Source organism: Bombyx mandarina, chromosome 22 (genome assembly GCF_030267445.1).
Source record: "Bombyx mandarina strain Sakado chromosome 22, ASM3026744v2".
NCBI lineage: Eukaryota > Metazoa > Arthropoda > Insecta > Lepidoptera > Bombycidae > Bombyx > Bombyx mandarina.
The window spans coordinates 9,877,772-9,895,228 of NC_143228.1; the positions used below are offsets into that span (position 1 = coordinate 9,877,772).

At 33.7% G+C, this 17,457-nt stretch overlaps 1 protein-coding gene and 1 non-coding gene across 3 annotated transcripts in view; both read left to right on the plus strand.

Moving 5' to 3' along the window:
* Positions 1–2,266: 2,266 nt before the first annotated feature.
* The window catches only part of LOC149500347 (uncharacterized), a 402,287-nt gene continuing 387,096 nt past the window's right edge, over positions 2,267–17,457 (plus strand). The window contains exon 1 of one of the 2 annotated variants that reach the window (XM_089737127.1): positions 2,267–3,214. The gene's annotated coding sequence lies outside the window, so the exon portion shown is untranslated. The remainder of the gene's footprint in view (positions 3,215–17,457) is intronic. The other variant, XM_089737128.1, reaches the window with a different exon arrangement.
* On the plus strand, positions 12,020–12,091 carry TRNAA-CGC (transfer RNA alanine (anticodon CGC)). The gene has a single exon. It is a non-coding gene; the product is annotated as a tRNA-Ala (tRNA).

Below are 17,457 nucleotides of genomic sequence, written 5' to 3' on the forward strand. Positions count from 1 at the left end.
AGTATATTGAAGCGTAGACGATCTTATGTCTTGTCAATTGAATGTTAAAAAAGATATTAAAAATAAATGATTTTAAATACAAACATATTTTTATTTTTAATCTTCTCTAAATATAAAAATAAATTACTGTTCGTTAGTCTCGCTAATACTCGAGAACGGCTGGACCGATTTGTCTAATTGTGGTCTTGAATCATTTGTGGAAGTCCAGAGAAGGTTTAAAAGGTAGATAGATATGAAAATGCTCGGAATTAAATAAAAATAACAATTTTGTTTTTCCTTTGATGTGTTCCCCGTCGGACGGATTCCTTTTGTTTGTTTTAAGTTTAATTTATACAAAAGCTTAGGTATTTTATTTATCGATTGAGGCACTACGAAGTCTGCCGGGTCAGCTAGTTTTTAATAAAATATTTTCAGTTGAATTTAGTTGTAGAAAACTGTTTTAACATCTGGTGGAACTTTAATAACGAGATTGTTTGTGATAAAGTACGAACGTGTATGTTCATATATGTATGTACAAAATGTGTAATGAAACGAGCTATGGGAGTTGTATAAGTTTTAAGGCAATGTCTGTTTATTAATAAATTAAGTCTTCGTGACCTAGAAGATAAGACGGCCGATGTACTTCTGCCGAGCAATGCAATTGTGCCTTTGTTCAAATATCACAATCTAACCATTTTTTCTATGAAATTCGTGTAAAATATATGCTCACGAACAACTTTCGCGACGAATGAATCGTGTGATTAAAATCAAACCGACAAAAATCTAAATGTTCATAATTACCTGTGTTCTGTAAGCCCGCTCGCATATCACTTGCCCGTCTCTTTTCTTGTCTATTTCTACCATGAAGTAATCATGTTTCGGTTTGAAGAGTGAGACAGTCAACATTACAAAATACATCAAGATACATTTCAGACTTAAAAAATACATTTCGTATCTCAAAGCGCGGCGTTCCCATTGTATAAGTCTATGTGTTACGGAAACCACTAAACAACCAGTTGGGTAGTGAGTTCGTTTACCCGCTCATGCAGTAAATAAATAAGTAGGCTGTTTTCCTATATCTACAAATTCTTTGTAATTAATAAAAGATTAATGTAGTTTTCTCATCTTTAAGTACACGTAATAAACCGGTTATATTTCAAACAAACAAGATAAAATATAATTAGAACATACTTTTATTTACATAAGGCTATGTTTACACTTACATACATCTTTGGGTTGAAAAAAAGATATTTACCAATCATACTTTGCGAATTCCCATCACGTTGATGTAATGAGAATTTTTTTTTACTTCGAGAAAACTCGGATCTTTATCGGAATACGATGACACTCGAACTGTTAATGAATTATCGTATTAAATGAGTGACATTTTCATATCTATTATTAAATTTTATTATTTTCATATCATAATTATTAAGGAGCTTTATTGTTTAGTGTTAAATTTCAAAATTAATAATGTCATTGTATAATATAGCGATGTTACAAGCATAACAATTATTATTTAAAACGGGATATTTACTAGCATATTATACGAAATGAGTTCCTGATATTTTAAAGTAATACTTATTATGTTCGTTACCATGCTATTTTATAATCATAATTATGTTACAATCACCTTCTGTAACTTTGAAATACTCAGATTTACCAATCTATATATATATATATATATATTGGTCTGCTGATGGGACTTACCCCTAAGGTTCTAAGATGGGTACTCTTAAGTATATAATCTATGATGGGTACTGAAGCTATTTGAGAGAGCACGATAAATACGAATTTTTCCGAAAAATTACGAAGGAAAATCTTTTCTCACTATATCTATATGTAACGATGTTCTTTTGCCTTTCATGACCCAAGGCGGTAATGTCAAACACGATAGCGATGACGTTTGGCGATTATGCAGCCATATGTGTTATTATCGGTGATGTTTTGATAAGGAGACACGCTACGCGGCTGTTGTTTACAGACGCCGCGAATCTGTGTGCGTGTGTGCGCTTGTACTATTTATTGTCAGTTGTGTGTGCACGTTTACAGTGCACTAGTAGACTTGACTAATTCATTGTTATTTAGTACTCGTATGTCAAATTTGTACTTGTGTGGACACGGTTGGAGAATACTTCTAATTAAATTCGCCAATCTAAAGTAATTATTACTGCTTATCCATCATCTGTCTATGTTGTTAATACCCTCACATAATTATGCTCTCTGATTCTCCTATTTTCGTTATTGCATAGATAAGAGTTCAGGGTCTATCTGGTATTATGGTTACCATGAGCCATGAGTTAAAAGCACAAAGGCTTGATTTAGCATTAAGTAGGAGAAGCAGCTTTTTTAAGAATTGTCAGGGTTGTGAAGTTTAAGCTTGACATATTTAGAAACTGTAATTGTAATGGTAAATTGATGTCATCAATAAAATATACTGACACTAACTGTCTTAATTACGCGTAGTTGAAAATTCACTAGACTAAAATAGTAATTGAAATTCATCACCTTGATTGCTAACAGTAAACATGCACCACCAGAATCTTATTCATTTAACTTTTATAGCTTCAACAAGCCGTGCCAATTAATTTTGTTTAGCTATTCTGTAAGTTAATATTTTACATCTTTTTACACGTCCCTGAAGAATTTTCATTAATTTAGGTGAAACATGTTCTCAAGCGCTACTGTTAGCGGCGACTTAATGTCTGACAAAAAGAAAATTAATTTTGTTATGTTAACTCACCATAATGGTTCTAAAATCAATATAAAATGCATTTGCATGATCATGAGCCCCGAAATAAATTGATTTAATACGTTGCTAAAATAACACAGGTTGTTCAAGTAAATTTTTGTCATGTGAACGAGTCACGAACTAAAGTAGGTGTTTCAGGTCGACTCGTAGCTGGAAAAGCATGAAACCAGTCAGTCGCGGTCCGTGAGTGCCACAGCTACCACGCTTCCCTCACTCTACAGCTACGCGCTACGCCGTAGCGATCACTACGACAATAAATAATAAATAAAAATTGGGACTTGAAAAAACTATACTAATTATTTATTTCTAAATTGTTCTGGTGTTTGTTGCAACACGTGAAAAAAAACCGTGTAGAAATTTGTTTAAGCTGATTCAGTTAAGACTAACGCTCTAAATGTTTGAGTAAACAATGAGATCGTGTGCAAATGAAAAGAATGTGGTGTATTGTTTGATTGTTGCACGATAATAGGCCGTTTGTGTGCGGTGAGTTTTCGATTTAATATTATTATTGGTTTTAGTCCAAAAGTGTCGTTGGAAAGCGACTTCAGTCACCTTAAAATTTAGATTTTTATTACGGTGCAAAATTAAACTACTTCAATTTTTGAACCTAAAAGTGACAAAAGTAAAGTAAATTAGTGCACAAAAAAATTGGTATACAAACAGAAGAATAAACAGTTACTTAGCTATTTTGCCTTTGCCTGTTTTTGTAAATATTATTATCTGGTATATATTTTAAATAAAAAAAAGTATAATTTATTGTTTGTAAATAAAGATTGACTCATATTTAAATGACTATATTTAATTACTACTAATTTATGGATCAAAAGATCTATTCTTTCGATAATATATTTTAGTTGCACAAACGTTAAATATTCTTTTTAGTATTAATTTTTATTTATACTGTTTAAATAAATCAGTAAAACATTTCTTACTACAGTATTCTAATGTCTAAAGAAATGAATAGGCATTTATCATATTGAAAACCGTGTAAAAATTATTGGTAGTACCTAACATTTCATTCTTATGCTCTTTTTATTTTAGTTACACAAATAAATAGCCTAGTATTCATTTTTGGCTAATCAAAACAAGGAACGAAATTTTAACACTGAGGCTAATTTTTTATTTTTTATCAATATCGATCTCCGAAAACGAAATCGAAAATGGAGCATAAATTAATTCTTGATCATTTTAATTCGGTTTTTAATGAACTTTCAAATAATTAGATTATTAAATTAACGTCGTCCATCGACGAGTAATTCCAATGAAATTTGGATTGCTCTATTCACTTCAGATATTAATTGGTTCAAACAACGATATAGTTTTTGTCATATTGCTTTTACGAAAAATAAACATTGTTGAACAACCTGTGCCATCGTTTTGGTAAAAATTCGCGTTTTCGTTTCTGAATTTTCGTGTTTTCATTATTTTACAATAAATTTATTTATTTTCAGTCGAATATATAGTTTCAATTTTCCGGTCAGTATTTTCAATGGAACATTTTTGCATTTTGTTCGTAAAATAAGATGAAGTTATTTTATCAGTGAGGCGTATTGTGACGTTAATGGGTTTCAGCACATTTTATCCTTGGGCCCGCGGTCTGCTCCCAACATCTGCAGACTGTCAAGTCCAACTGCATACCCCCCGTGCCTCCTAGGCGCGGATACCCCGTAGGAGGTTCAGCCCGTTGCCCGAAAATATGCAACCATATGACAATTTGAAACAGTTCGTTTATTTATTTATAACTGTGAAATATTCAAGGTTATTGATAATTTTGGAGCAATGACTTGTATAAGTATTATTACCCTGTAGAAAAGAACGCGCTGTTGATTTTCGGCCAAAATAAATGTGGTACTAAAGTATTAATTAAAACGTCTTACTCAACGCGTACGTTTATACCAATAACAAAACATAAATAACGCCACGAACACACGCAAGTTCGTAGAACGAAAGTGAATTGTTGATAAAAAACGGCTGTTACGCTGTTAAGATTTATTTTATGTATGCATTTACTGTCTCACGTTCGAGACTCAATTATTGTGGTTTTGAAAAATTCCAAAATTATGTTCCTCTCTAAGGTGATTTTGAGTGTGGGTAAGGGTATGTGCGAATTGGCACGTGTCAATATCACAAACGTACTTAATTGTATCACGAAGCAATCATGCACGCGTCTGAAGTCATAGTAGTGATTAGAATGCAATTGAAACTTCCAGAGTGACGTTCATATTGTATTTTGTCTGTAGGATTTTGTAACCGTTTAAAACATCTGTCAATCGATGCGAATTTTAATTATGAAATAGCGAAATTATGCCCGTCTTTCATAACAGATGTGTTAAACCCTTTCATAACAGATGTATACTGGTGGTAGGACCTCTTGTGAGTCCGCGCGGGTAGGTACCACCGCCCTGCCTATTTCTGCCTTGAAGCAGTAATGCGTTTCGGTTTGAAGGGTGGGGCAGCCGTTGTAATTATACTGAGATCTTTAGAACTTATATCTCAAGGTGGGTGGCGCATTTACATTGTAGGTGTTCATGGGCTCCAGTAACCACTTAACAACAGGTGGGCTGTGAGCTCGTCCATCCATCTAAGCAATAAAAAAAAATTGAGGTTGACAAACGTTAGATATCAGGTTACCGAAATCTGTGTTTTGAGTTTTTCTATTTTGAAAAATTCCAAATTCATGCTGCTCTCCAAGGTGACTTTGAGTGTGGGTAAGGGTATGTGCGATTTGGCACGTGTCAATATCACAAACGTACCTAATTGTACCACGAAGCAATCATGCACGCGTCTGATGTCATAGTAGTGATTAGAATGCAATTGAAACTTCCAGAGTGACGTTTATATTGTATTTTATCTATAGGATTTTGTAACCGTTTAAATCATCTGTCAATCGATGTCAATTTTTGTTATGAAGCCGCGAAATTATGCACGCCTTTCATAACAGATGTGGTAAATTTGAGGTTGAAAAACGTTAGATATCAGGTTACCGAAAACATTGTGTTTTGAGTTTTTCTATTTTGAAAAATTCCAAAATTATATTGCTCTCCATGATGACTTTGAGTGTGGGTAAGGGTATGTGAGAGTTGGCACGTGTCAATATCACAAACGTACCTAATTGTACCACGAAGCAATCATGCATGCGTCTGAAGTCATAGTAGTGATTAGAATGCAGTTGAAACTTCCAGAGTGACGTTCATATTGTATTTTATCTGTAGGATTTTGTAACCGTTTAAAACATATGTCAATCGATGCTAATTTTTGTTTAGCAGCCGCGTAATTATGCACGCCTTTCATAACAGATGTGGTAAATTTGAGGTTGAAAAACGTTAGATATCATGTTTTAGAAATTTATGTGTTTCGTGTTTTTTTATTCTGCCGAAGTTAGCATAAAAAGCTACGTTGCCAAGTACCTTTTTAGTTCAGGGGGCGTACCTTCGATTTTTATTATAAGAAGTTAAATAACGACTGTTTGTTAGCTAAACTTTTAATAGCTTCACTTTGTATGGAAGTGGTGCTATTTGTACACATTCTGGAAAGCTAAATATATTGAATTTTTCTTTTAATACCCTTTAAACTTTATATTAAAAAAGTGTTTATTTATTTATTTAAATGGGCAGACGAATTCGCTGCTGTATTATTGTTAAATTACCAGTCGTAGTGTAAGAGACGTAGATAAAACATGAGGCTCAACTTTCAATGGTATTGCAATATAGTTATCCTACCCTTAAATCAGAAATTCACGCAGTACTTCTCAATAGAAATGGACAGAGCTTTGGTACCCGCTCATGTGGTATGTCATTGCGCCATACCACCATTAAAATAATGGGAAAATTAGACGCGTAACAAGAAGAATTTAATTTAAAAAAACACGCAATTCGATGCATGATTTATCGTACATGTATGTTTAGATGACTAAATATATGTATATATCAGAATCAAATCACAGTTGTATTTAATTTTATCTAAAAACAAGAAAATTGATTGATCAGCCTACAGGACATCCATTCGTAAAAATTACCATTGACATTACCTGGGTCGCAACTAAGGCAGTGCCTATTTCTGAAGACTCGTGATAAATTCGTTTGAAAAAGAATATCATCATCCCAGTTCATAATACAAAGTGTTGAAATGGAGTTCTATAAGCCCTAGAGTTGAGGAAATGACTCTTAAAAAATATGAACAGTCATTAGTTAGCGAAGGATGAAATAAACATTGGCAATTTCTTTCGTAACACAATAAACAATTCATTCAACAAGCTAAATATTTTCTTTTCCGTTACTCTGTTTCTAATGAGATTGCGAACTTTCAACCGTTTTTAGACACTTTAGGTTAACTTCTATCGCATTCTTAATGAACGACTTGCGTAACGAACGCTTTGACTGTAAATGTATTTTGTAATTACATGTGTTGTTCAAATATTTGTATTTAATGTTGATTGAAACAATATCAACAATTAGCTTTATGATCGCCTAGCGGCCCGCTTCGGCTTCGCTCGGGTCTTTAACAAAAATTACAACGATATTTGACGTTGTTTTATTTTTTTAAATAAAATAACGCTTATTGCGGCATAACTATAATAGTTAGACATATTATGCTGTCGCGACACTTTTTGTAGATAATAATGTGTTGTACAAAGTCAATAGTACATTATTTTATTCTATCATCAATAGTTTTCGCAGGGCACGCGATGTAAAGAATATTTTAGGTAATTTTTTTACACCTTCGGTTACATTATTGGAGTTTTAGTAAAGATCCCTAATTTATTTCAAAAACGATTGTAGCCTATGTCACTCGGGAATAGTGTAGCCTCCAAACAGTGAAATAATTTTTCAAATCGGTTCAGTAGTTTCGGAGCCTATTCAATACAAACAATCAAACAAATCTTTCCTCTTTATAATATTAGTACAGATAAGATAGTAGAAGTTTTTAGTAAATAATAACGTTCACAATAACAAGTAAATCTTTCATATTTGATATTGTGCAATCTGGTTTCGCATTGTTGGAAAAGCTACTTCAATTAATGTATTATAACTGAGTAAACATATACGAGACTCGTTATATTTTATTTAGGTCATATCATATTATGGTGCCATATAGCAATTTCGTAAAAGTTCTTAATGTAATAATATATAACTGATAATATGGAAGCCATCGCTTAATAAGACAGAATGATACAATAGATTCATTGGTTGTGCGTAAGAGACAAGTCTCGTGACATTTATTTCTAATCATTTTAGTTTATTTATTCTTAGTATGGCGTATTGTGTGCTCACACAGTAGGTAAGAGAACGGCTTTTGCGTAACTTCGGCTCCTGATCCTTCCCGATGATGAAGGAAACGGAGTGACCAGAAAGGGTGAAGTCGCACGGCGCGCTATCTGCATTCTGGCGTGGTGCATGACAGTAGTTAAACGGCGATGAAGTTCTACGGAACTTTTGTGGAAGAGCAATCCGTTGGCGAGATTTCGCCTTCCCACTCGGCAGGCTGACCCTGCTGGGTATTTCGGAACACCAGCTGCGCCACTAGGTGCGCCTGATAGGTAGCGGTACTGGGCAGACCGACATCGTTGGGCATCCTCAGGGTGGTGTCGTGAGTTTCTATTTTAGGTGGAGATCGGACGCCGGGTGAGATGGTAGTAGTAGTGGGTATGGCCCTAGAGCATACTTGGGTCCGCGGTAGGCACGGATACTTCATGCATGAGGTTCGACCACAAGCCTTATAAAAAAAAAGCTACTATCATTCTGATTATCTGTCGTGGAGCACGAATTCACGTTGGGATGTCGATAGGGTCTGGTACGTCATAATACTAGCTCCGTTGGCGATCAGTGTGTGTTTTTTTTGGCTGTAGCTTAGCTGTACCTCTAGCACTGCTGAGGTTCATGAGTAACGGTGACTAGTCAGGTTAGGTATGCCGTATGTCAATCCGATGCTATCGAAAAGAAAAAAGTTTACACAAACAAAGTTTGAATATGTACACGTACACATCATTTCATTAATTTAGAATTTGGATCGAAGAAACTTCTGAGAATACGTGTAGGTACACTTAAAGCAAACCGAAAACATATATAAATTTGCGTAGTGATCTGGTATTGTACCTGCAAGGCTGACCATGTAGACCGGCATATAGCAGCAGCTTTGCAATGGCTTTGGTAAATACGTAGTGACCCGTCGATCACTTTAATGAAGAACTGTACTCGTAGAGCAGCTGGTCACTTCGGCTGAAGAGTTTTGTGGCTGCGAAGCTATCTGTGCATTAACAGCTAGTTATAAAACATTATTTAAGATAGGATTAAAACAAATCATTTACCATTTCAACTTTTAAAGTACTCATATAGACTGGAATTTTTATTTTATTCAAAAGTATTATAATATCCAAAAATGTTGTACATATTTCACCTGTAGATCCTTTTATATTGTACAAGTCATGTTTAAAACCCCTTCCGAATATTAAAACGAATTTCGACTACATAACTATTACTTTTAATAATATTAAAGACCTTATAAGAACGTATAAATAATTCATTCATCGTGATTCCGCTGAGAATAAATTTCACTTCATAATACTTATTTCGAAGAGAAATAATTTTCATTGTTGATGTTCAATGAATGAACGCCTTTTATATTGCTAGATTATCGGTAATATGGTTTTTAAGATTATCGGTGATTCTTTTTTTCTAAAACTTGAAAAACTTAAGCTATATACAGTATTACAAAAATTCTGGATAATTTCATGCAACTGATTCGGAGGAAAACTATTTAGGATTTCTAAGTTAATTAAGTAGGTATTTTCAACGGCAGGGAAATAGAAGAATTGAAACGGAAAAGTTCGGGAAGCTGGTCCTGGTAGAAAGGATAAGACATCAGGTGTATTGATAGAGAGTGATGCGACTATGCTAATGTTTAAATCCTACAGGCAGATACCAATTATTCTAAAGAGATATGTACGTAAGTATGTACATACATCTTCATTTACTCATAGTATTTTCTTCGTTCTTCGTCAGGCGCAGACATAATTAAAATTGCCTTATATTATTTTTGACTTTAGGAATATTTAACAGTTTTGTGCTTTACTACAGGTCGTCCACGAACAATGCGAAGTATTCGAAAAGTCAGAAATTCAATACAATAAATTTAAATGTACTCAAACTGTGACTTTTCGGCTAATACAAACGTTTTTATGTCAATAATCTGTCAAGTATATTCCTTTTTATGTTTGTACGATCTTTGATCTCAAATTTTTCCCTGAGACGAGATTGAGATCGAATCTTTTGATCATTAAATGATTAGTGTACATGTTTGGATGGAGACCAATCTCGATCCACGATGAAATAATCATTTCGAATAAATATTCCACACACATATACCTACAGTCCACATACAAGTCGTTGATCTTTTGCTACACAATACTGCCAACATCAAGACCAAAAGAATGAGGCCTACAAAATTATTGATACTCATATCTACAGTGTACGATGACATATTTTAACTATAAGTAAATAATAAGCTTACGTTTGGTCTACTGAATACCCTTATATAATTGCAACAAGTCGTTTTTCTAAGTATCATTTGGTTCTGAAATAAGATTTCCTACACAGTGTTTCTCTAGCGATATGACTAATAATACTCTTTTAAGCTAGATTTCGAAAGAGAATTTAGTAGTGGGCAGTATATCGGCGCTGACCCTGACATTCTTGCTGGCTGAGAGCCTTAAGAGCTTGAGTTGTGATAAAAGAGGCAGTAATTGCGAGTTTATTATTAATTTAGTTTGCATATGAATGAGGTTCATTGGTCATCTTTGAGAGATATCTGTTTCGTATTTAATTATACGTATTATTGATTTATATTATTCATGCATCCATTTTTAGTATTTCTAATTTTAGTTTATCTAAATATCCGATTAATATTATTTTTTTATAGTTTAGGTGTGTGGACGTGCTCACAGCCCACCTGATGTTAAGTGGTTACTCGAGCCCATAGGACATCTACAACGTAAACGCGCCACCCACCTTGAGATATAAGTTCTAAGGTCTCAAGTATTTTACAACGGCTGCCCCACCCTTCAAACCGAAACGCATTACTGCTTCACGGCAGAAACAGGCAGGGCGGTGGTACTTACCCATGCGAACTCACAAGAGGTCCTACCACCAGTAATATAGACGAAGCTACTTATGAATACTATTAAATGTTTCAAAATTAAATATATTCTTTACAATAATAGTAGGCGTTCAAAACGATTCAGTGACTTTATCTTCGTATTTTTGATTACTCAATAAACAGCTTCGTAAATGAACGCACAAGAAGTGCGTATATTTATTTGGTACTTCGAAAGCAATTTGGGGCATCTCACTGCCCCTTTAGGACAAAGGTCATTGACACATTACTGGATCACTATTACTTCGAATTGATCAATCGTTTAAGTAATGGAGTTAATAAGTCTAATTACTTAATCTGTCAAGTGGGAATTTAGTATCGATATTCAATAAAAAAATTGTGTTAGAAATTTTATAACCTTTAAAAAAGACAACAGCTTCAAACGTTTCCCGCTGAATTTTCGTTAGTAAAAATAAAACATTACGAAAATTATTGAAATTGTTTTAGTTTTTAAAAATAGAGGGCGCTAAAATAATTATATAGGTACATAAAAATACAATGTTGAACGACGTCTTGTTATGTTTTATCTAGTTGTATGGATCAAGATTGTGTTACAAGTTACAAGAGACATGAAACAGTTTATCTAATCGCTGAATTTTTTTTTTGTGCCACAACACTATGTGTATTACTACCTGAACACTATATGTACTATAGAATAATATAATATAGTATTCGTATTATGAATTCCAAGTTGGAATAAATTCTGGACACCACTGCTTAGTAGGAACGCCTCCATTTTACCCACGAGGTAGTAAAGTCGGATATTCGTTTTAAAGTTAAACCAGATTAAATATTGTAGGCACTCATCAATTAATTCCCGAACTTATGTAATTACTAGCCGTATGTACTCGCCCACTTCACTGGGCATTCAAAAGAAATATTTTTATTTATTGTCATTATTATTAGGGAGTCCAACACTCATATAAATTTTAGCCTATCCATTAAGTACATGTATTTTGTACATGGATACCACGTTTCAAGTCAATCGGATTCATAGTTCAGTAGTTAAAACGGAACATCCGTAAAAATCACTGTAGATTTATATATTAGTATAGATTAAAGTTAAAAATAAAGTTAAAAATAAAGATGTTTGTTCCGTATTCATGTTTGTTATTCTAAATTTTGTCTTATCACGCATCTGGGGGTGTAACTCAGTGGTAGAGTGTCTGCTTCGCATGCTGAAAGTCCTGGGTTCAAATCCCAGCACCTCCAAACTTTATGTTGCCTTTTTTGAAGTTACTATTTATTTTTTTATAATTCATCACGAAAAATTTGGAGTTTATGTTTTTGTAGTTGACTTCAGGGCAATAGGTATTAAAAATATGAGGGCAGATCGTCACAAACACATTCAGCGAAATAAGCACGTTAACGGTTCTTCGCAGTAGACTAATAAGTTCGTACCTACATTTAAAAAAAAGATCCATATTTAAATTAATTGTTTAAGTTATCTACTACGTCATGAACCAACCTATATCTAATATCATATTGAAGTCATTAGTATCTATGATACTGGAATCAATTAAAATCGCAAACTTTTAATTTTAAAAGCCGAAACTGGGGATTCAATATAATAATGTCTAGTGCTCCTTTTGCTATTGCTTGTATCTAATAGAGTTGCATCTGGAAGAAGTAATACTAATATTTTAAAAATAAAGCTCCCGTTGGTGAACTGTTTATTCTAATAAGCCTCCGATTGTGATGTGACGATGTTAACCGACACGTTGATTTGTTTTATTTCGTATGTTTTCATTTCGGGATTGGATTAAAAACAATCGAAACTCGGGATTCTCAGCAATAACACAGTCGCAGTTCGACTCAGAGGAGTTAGTAATGGAATGTTGATTTATACAACTATAAATAGCGTGAAAGCTGTTCGATCGGATAAATAGATCTTCAAGAACAAAGGAATGCTCATGTGTACACACAAATCATAGTCCATCACGTGTCTCATACCGCAAGCGGTTACCGTGTCCATTTAGAGATCGTATTGATATATTTGCGGTGTCAACATTGTGTGGATTATTGGAAATATTAAATTGGAAGCGATCGTCTTCAGATTTGGTCGCTCTGAATGAATTGTATTGATTTGGGTTAGGTTGGCAGCATTTACATTATGACTGGATCCTTCAAATGGTGGGCTCCGGTATCCACTTAGCAACAGACGGGTCGTCAAGTCCTGAACCTGTATAAGCAATTAAAAAAATCCTTTTAAGCACTTCTACGGGGTCACTGACCTCGTAATAAAAGTTACTTATTAATTTGATTACGTTCAAGAAACGTTATAAATCAATGATTCTTTAACATTTTTATGAAAAGCAGAGATAGAATAATTACCACCCCAATAACAATCAGTACTATTTCTGCTTTGTTTATCAATTAATGCAAAATGGTTTTTTTGTTTAATAGCTATTGAAGCTTTAATGTTATTAACAAAAAAGTTTTGATTAAAAGTTTTATTTTAAAGAGAGAATATAATACATAAAAATAATCTAAGTCTTCAAAAGATGTCGGTGATTATGATCGAATTTCGTTCATTAGGCGTTAACGTTATTTATATTTAATATGTGGTAATTATTATTTTCAATATTTTTTTCAGATTTTCAGATTTTCAAAATCATATGAGTTTGAAAATCCGAAAATCAACTGACATATTACGTGTATATGTAACGTGTATATGTTATTTGTAATAAAAAAACAGTTAAACGCTAGCACTGCCTTTGTCCCTAAATTACACGGATAATTTATAAAGCTATTTTACACGTACTTAAAAATATATATTTTCTGAATCGGTAACTTGTTTAAGGAACATCTGTAAAATATTTCAATTTGGAATCTGTTTTACATTTAATTTTATGGTTGTTTCGTTGTAGTATTATTGTCAGTTTGGAGTTCCGTATTTTTGTAGAAAAATCTCGGTTTGTTGTCTCAAATGTTTAAATGTGGTTTAGGTGCCTTTTTTATATTTTTAATTACTATTTCATAATTTATATAGCATTTCGGATTCGTGAAACAAAACTCTGTTTTTTTATAGTTCACGCTTAAGCCAGTGCATCAGTTTTCAAGCAAATCGGTCTGAGAATTGTCTTAGCTCTGGGCATATCTTCCACCTACTACTATTACCACTGAATACGAGTATAAAATACGCGGTAAAAAATGAAGTTAACGGGTGAAAAGCTAGTTTGTTATATATTATATATTATTATAATAATTTATTATATATTATTATAAACGTATAATATTCCCGAACACTCCCCGTCCTGATCTATTACAACATAAGTTTCTACAGCATGAGGTTCCACTATCCCGCTTTTTGTTGCTCATAGTGACGTTGACGTTAAGAATAGTGTGGATCGGGTGTGTGTGTCCAGCATGCTTCCTCTTGGCCTCTTGTTCTCTATTTTCGTCGGCAATCATTAACTTTGTTAGATTGTCATTGATATTATAAGCTAAGCGGGCAAAGAACCCGAAGGAATGGGTTTAAAAACCTGATCTTTTTACTGTTACATATGAATTACTAGCTTTTGTCCGCGACTTCGACCGCGTGGAATAGTTATTTTGGGATAATACTAAATTTTACCCGCGACTTCATTTACGTAAAAGGTGAAAATATTTTTGAATAATAGAATGTTAAGGAGCTATTTATGGTACCATAAATAACGCTTTTTAACCAAATTCAAAAGAGCAGGCTATCAATTCTGCCACAATTTTTTTATCTATGTATGTTCACCGATTTCTCGAGAATGGCTGAACCGATTTTGATAATTATTTTTATTTTTGGAACGAAGTCCCTTATGGGACGATGCCGAAGGGTACCCTTACCGGGAAAATACGTCCGTAACGTAAGATTTTTTATATTTAGTTTTTTATCAACAGATGTCGCTGCACGTAAATTCAACAATTCCTGAATCGCGGTGACGAGATGTTACACAGTTGATAAACGTTCTCGTATTTCCCTTGCTGAATCATACTTACCTGACGTAGGGGATACCGTGATCGTGCAGGCGATTCCCCCAGGGCGAGGCTGCTCATTGTACTGCGGAGTGGTTAACCCTTGCGATTATTTTTATTTTTATCAATTAAAAAATCATAATAAACTTGTATTTTGAAGGTGTCTTGAAGTTTGGGTGTTTCTTGTTATTCTTCTTATTCTGTGCCACAGCGCACCGACCAGCCGGCGCCTTGTACATCATTAATATGCGCTTGATTATGATTTTGCTGAGATGCTATTTTAAAACTCCGATATCTTCTGAGATACTCATTAAAATCAAATGATGTAAAGGACAAATTTCTTTAAAATTAAATACATGTAATGAATAACGTATTTATTTGGATAAGGATTAATACAATTTTTATAAAAACACCTTTACAAATAATGCTTTATTTTACAACAAATTTTATTAGCATAAAAAAGGATATTATACTGAGCCAACCTTAAAATATAGACATAAGCTGTCGCGAACTTTTTTTAGGATAATATTAGTATAGATTTTGTTGTATTGAACAACGAATACTGTGTTTAGCAGTAATGAAATACGTTTGATTTTCATTACGTCTAGGTCGGACAATCTCAGCTTGTACCGGATATTTGGCAATTAACAGAATGTTGCTCGCATGTGTTGAGCACCACACAAGACAATAACCACGCGACGGGCTTCGAGTAAATATCGATTTTTTAACAACGTTTCCGTTTTATTGTTTTCACTTGCCAACTTTTAGTAATATAAGCGAAAGTTAAAATAGTAAATATAACACGAAATTCGAGGTATTTTCTATAGGACTAAACTGATGGCAGGCCTCATTGCCAAAATTTTAAGTGGTTATATGGTGTAGCCCATAGACATTTTTCTGGTGGTAGGACTTCTTGTGAGTCCGTACGGGTAGGTACCACCACCCTGCCTATTTCTGCCTTGAATCAGTAATGCGTTTTGGTTTGAAGGGCGAGGCAGCCGTTGACTGTTAAAAGTGAGACGTTACAACTCATGTCTCAAGGTGAGTGGCGGCCTTCGGTACGCGAGTGGGCTCACAAGACACTCTACCAACAATATTTAAAAGCTCTACATAACGTCATATCAGTGTTTTGAAACTCACCACTAAATCGTCATTAATTTCTAACTCAGACGCAGACCTTGAAGATAGACCCTTCGTTAATAAAATTCACGAGATGAACGACATCTCTGTGTCGTGATTCTATTGACCAAATATTTATTTTTTAAAGTACAATTTTAAGTACAAAAGCTTTTTTTTTGTTTTTTACTAGCACATAAAATATAAAGCTATACAACATATATACTACAACTACCGAAAGTATATCTAGAGTAAACAAATTTTACGATCAAGAAAATAACGACTTTATTGTAATAACACAGTAAACATGAAAGGATAAAATATTAGCTAGTACAGCGTATCTAAAGTACATATTAATCAAATTATTATAAAAGCTATCGATACCTATAATATCTATAAAGGGTGTGCTATTAGACATGATGAGATGTACTGTTGTGAGTTAATGAAATGCAGATTACGATCTGGTTTCTCGCTGTGGACATTTGTCGAGGCAGAATTTCGTGAAATTTTATTTTTATAATTTTGCGATAAAAATAAATTTTATTTTTATAATTTTGCGATAAAAATAAATTTTATTTTTATAATTTTGCGATTATGAATCGATGAACAAGTATTCTTAAATAGAAGACGACGAATTTTAAAAATAAAATTTTATTTTTATAATTTTGCGATTATGAATCGACCTATTTAACAGAGATGTGACTGATTTTGCCGACCAGATCTCCGAGCAAACCAGCGGACCACTTAGCGCTGCACTACACCAGGCAACTGACCGGAACCGATGGAGGCTGACAGTCGACAAGCTAAAACGGAGTCACGATCCTCAGCAATGAGGGAGCGATGGAGAAGAAGAAGAAGACTAATTTAAATTACGTTTAACTTAACTTGGTGTTGAATGGTTTAAGGTGCTCACTGAATGCCGCTGCCCATCCTGAGACCTGTTTATTCATTTTGTGTGCAATAAATAATACTTTGTAATAATAAAGATATATAGATATATCTACACAGATGTGAATCTACATGAATACACAAATAACGTACATATATATACTAGCTGACCCGGCAGACTTCGTAGTGCCTGAATCGATAAATAAAATACCTAAAGTTTTGCATAAAATAAACTTAAAACAAACAAAAGGAATCCATCCAACGGGGGACACATCAAAGGGAAAACAAAATTCTTATTTTTATTTAATTCGGAGCGTTTTCATATTTATCTACCTTTTAAACCTTCTCTGGACTTCCACAAATAATTCAAGACCAAATTTAGCCAAATCGGTCCAGCCGTTCTCGAGTTTTAGCGAGACTAACAAGCAATTCATTTTTAAATATACATATATAGAAGATATATTTATAAATATACAAATACTAGCTGACCCGGCAAACGTCATTTTGCCATATACGTGTACCACCCTTAAAATTTTGGGGTATGAAAAATAGATGTGGACCGATTCTCAGACCTCTTTTTCTGGGCCTGATGGGGTACGTTGGTTTGCAGATGTTAAGAACAGACC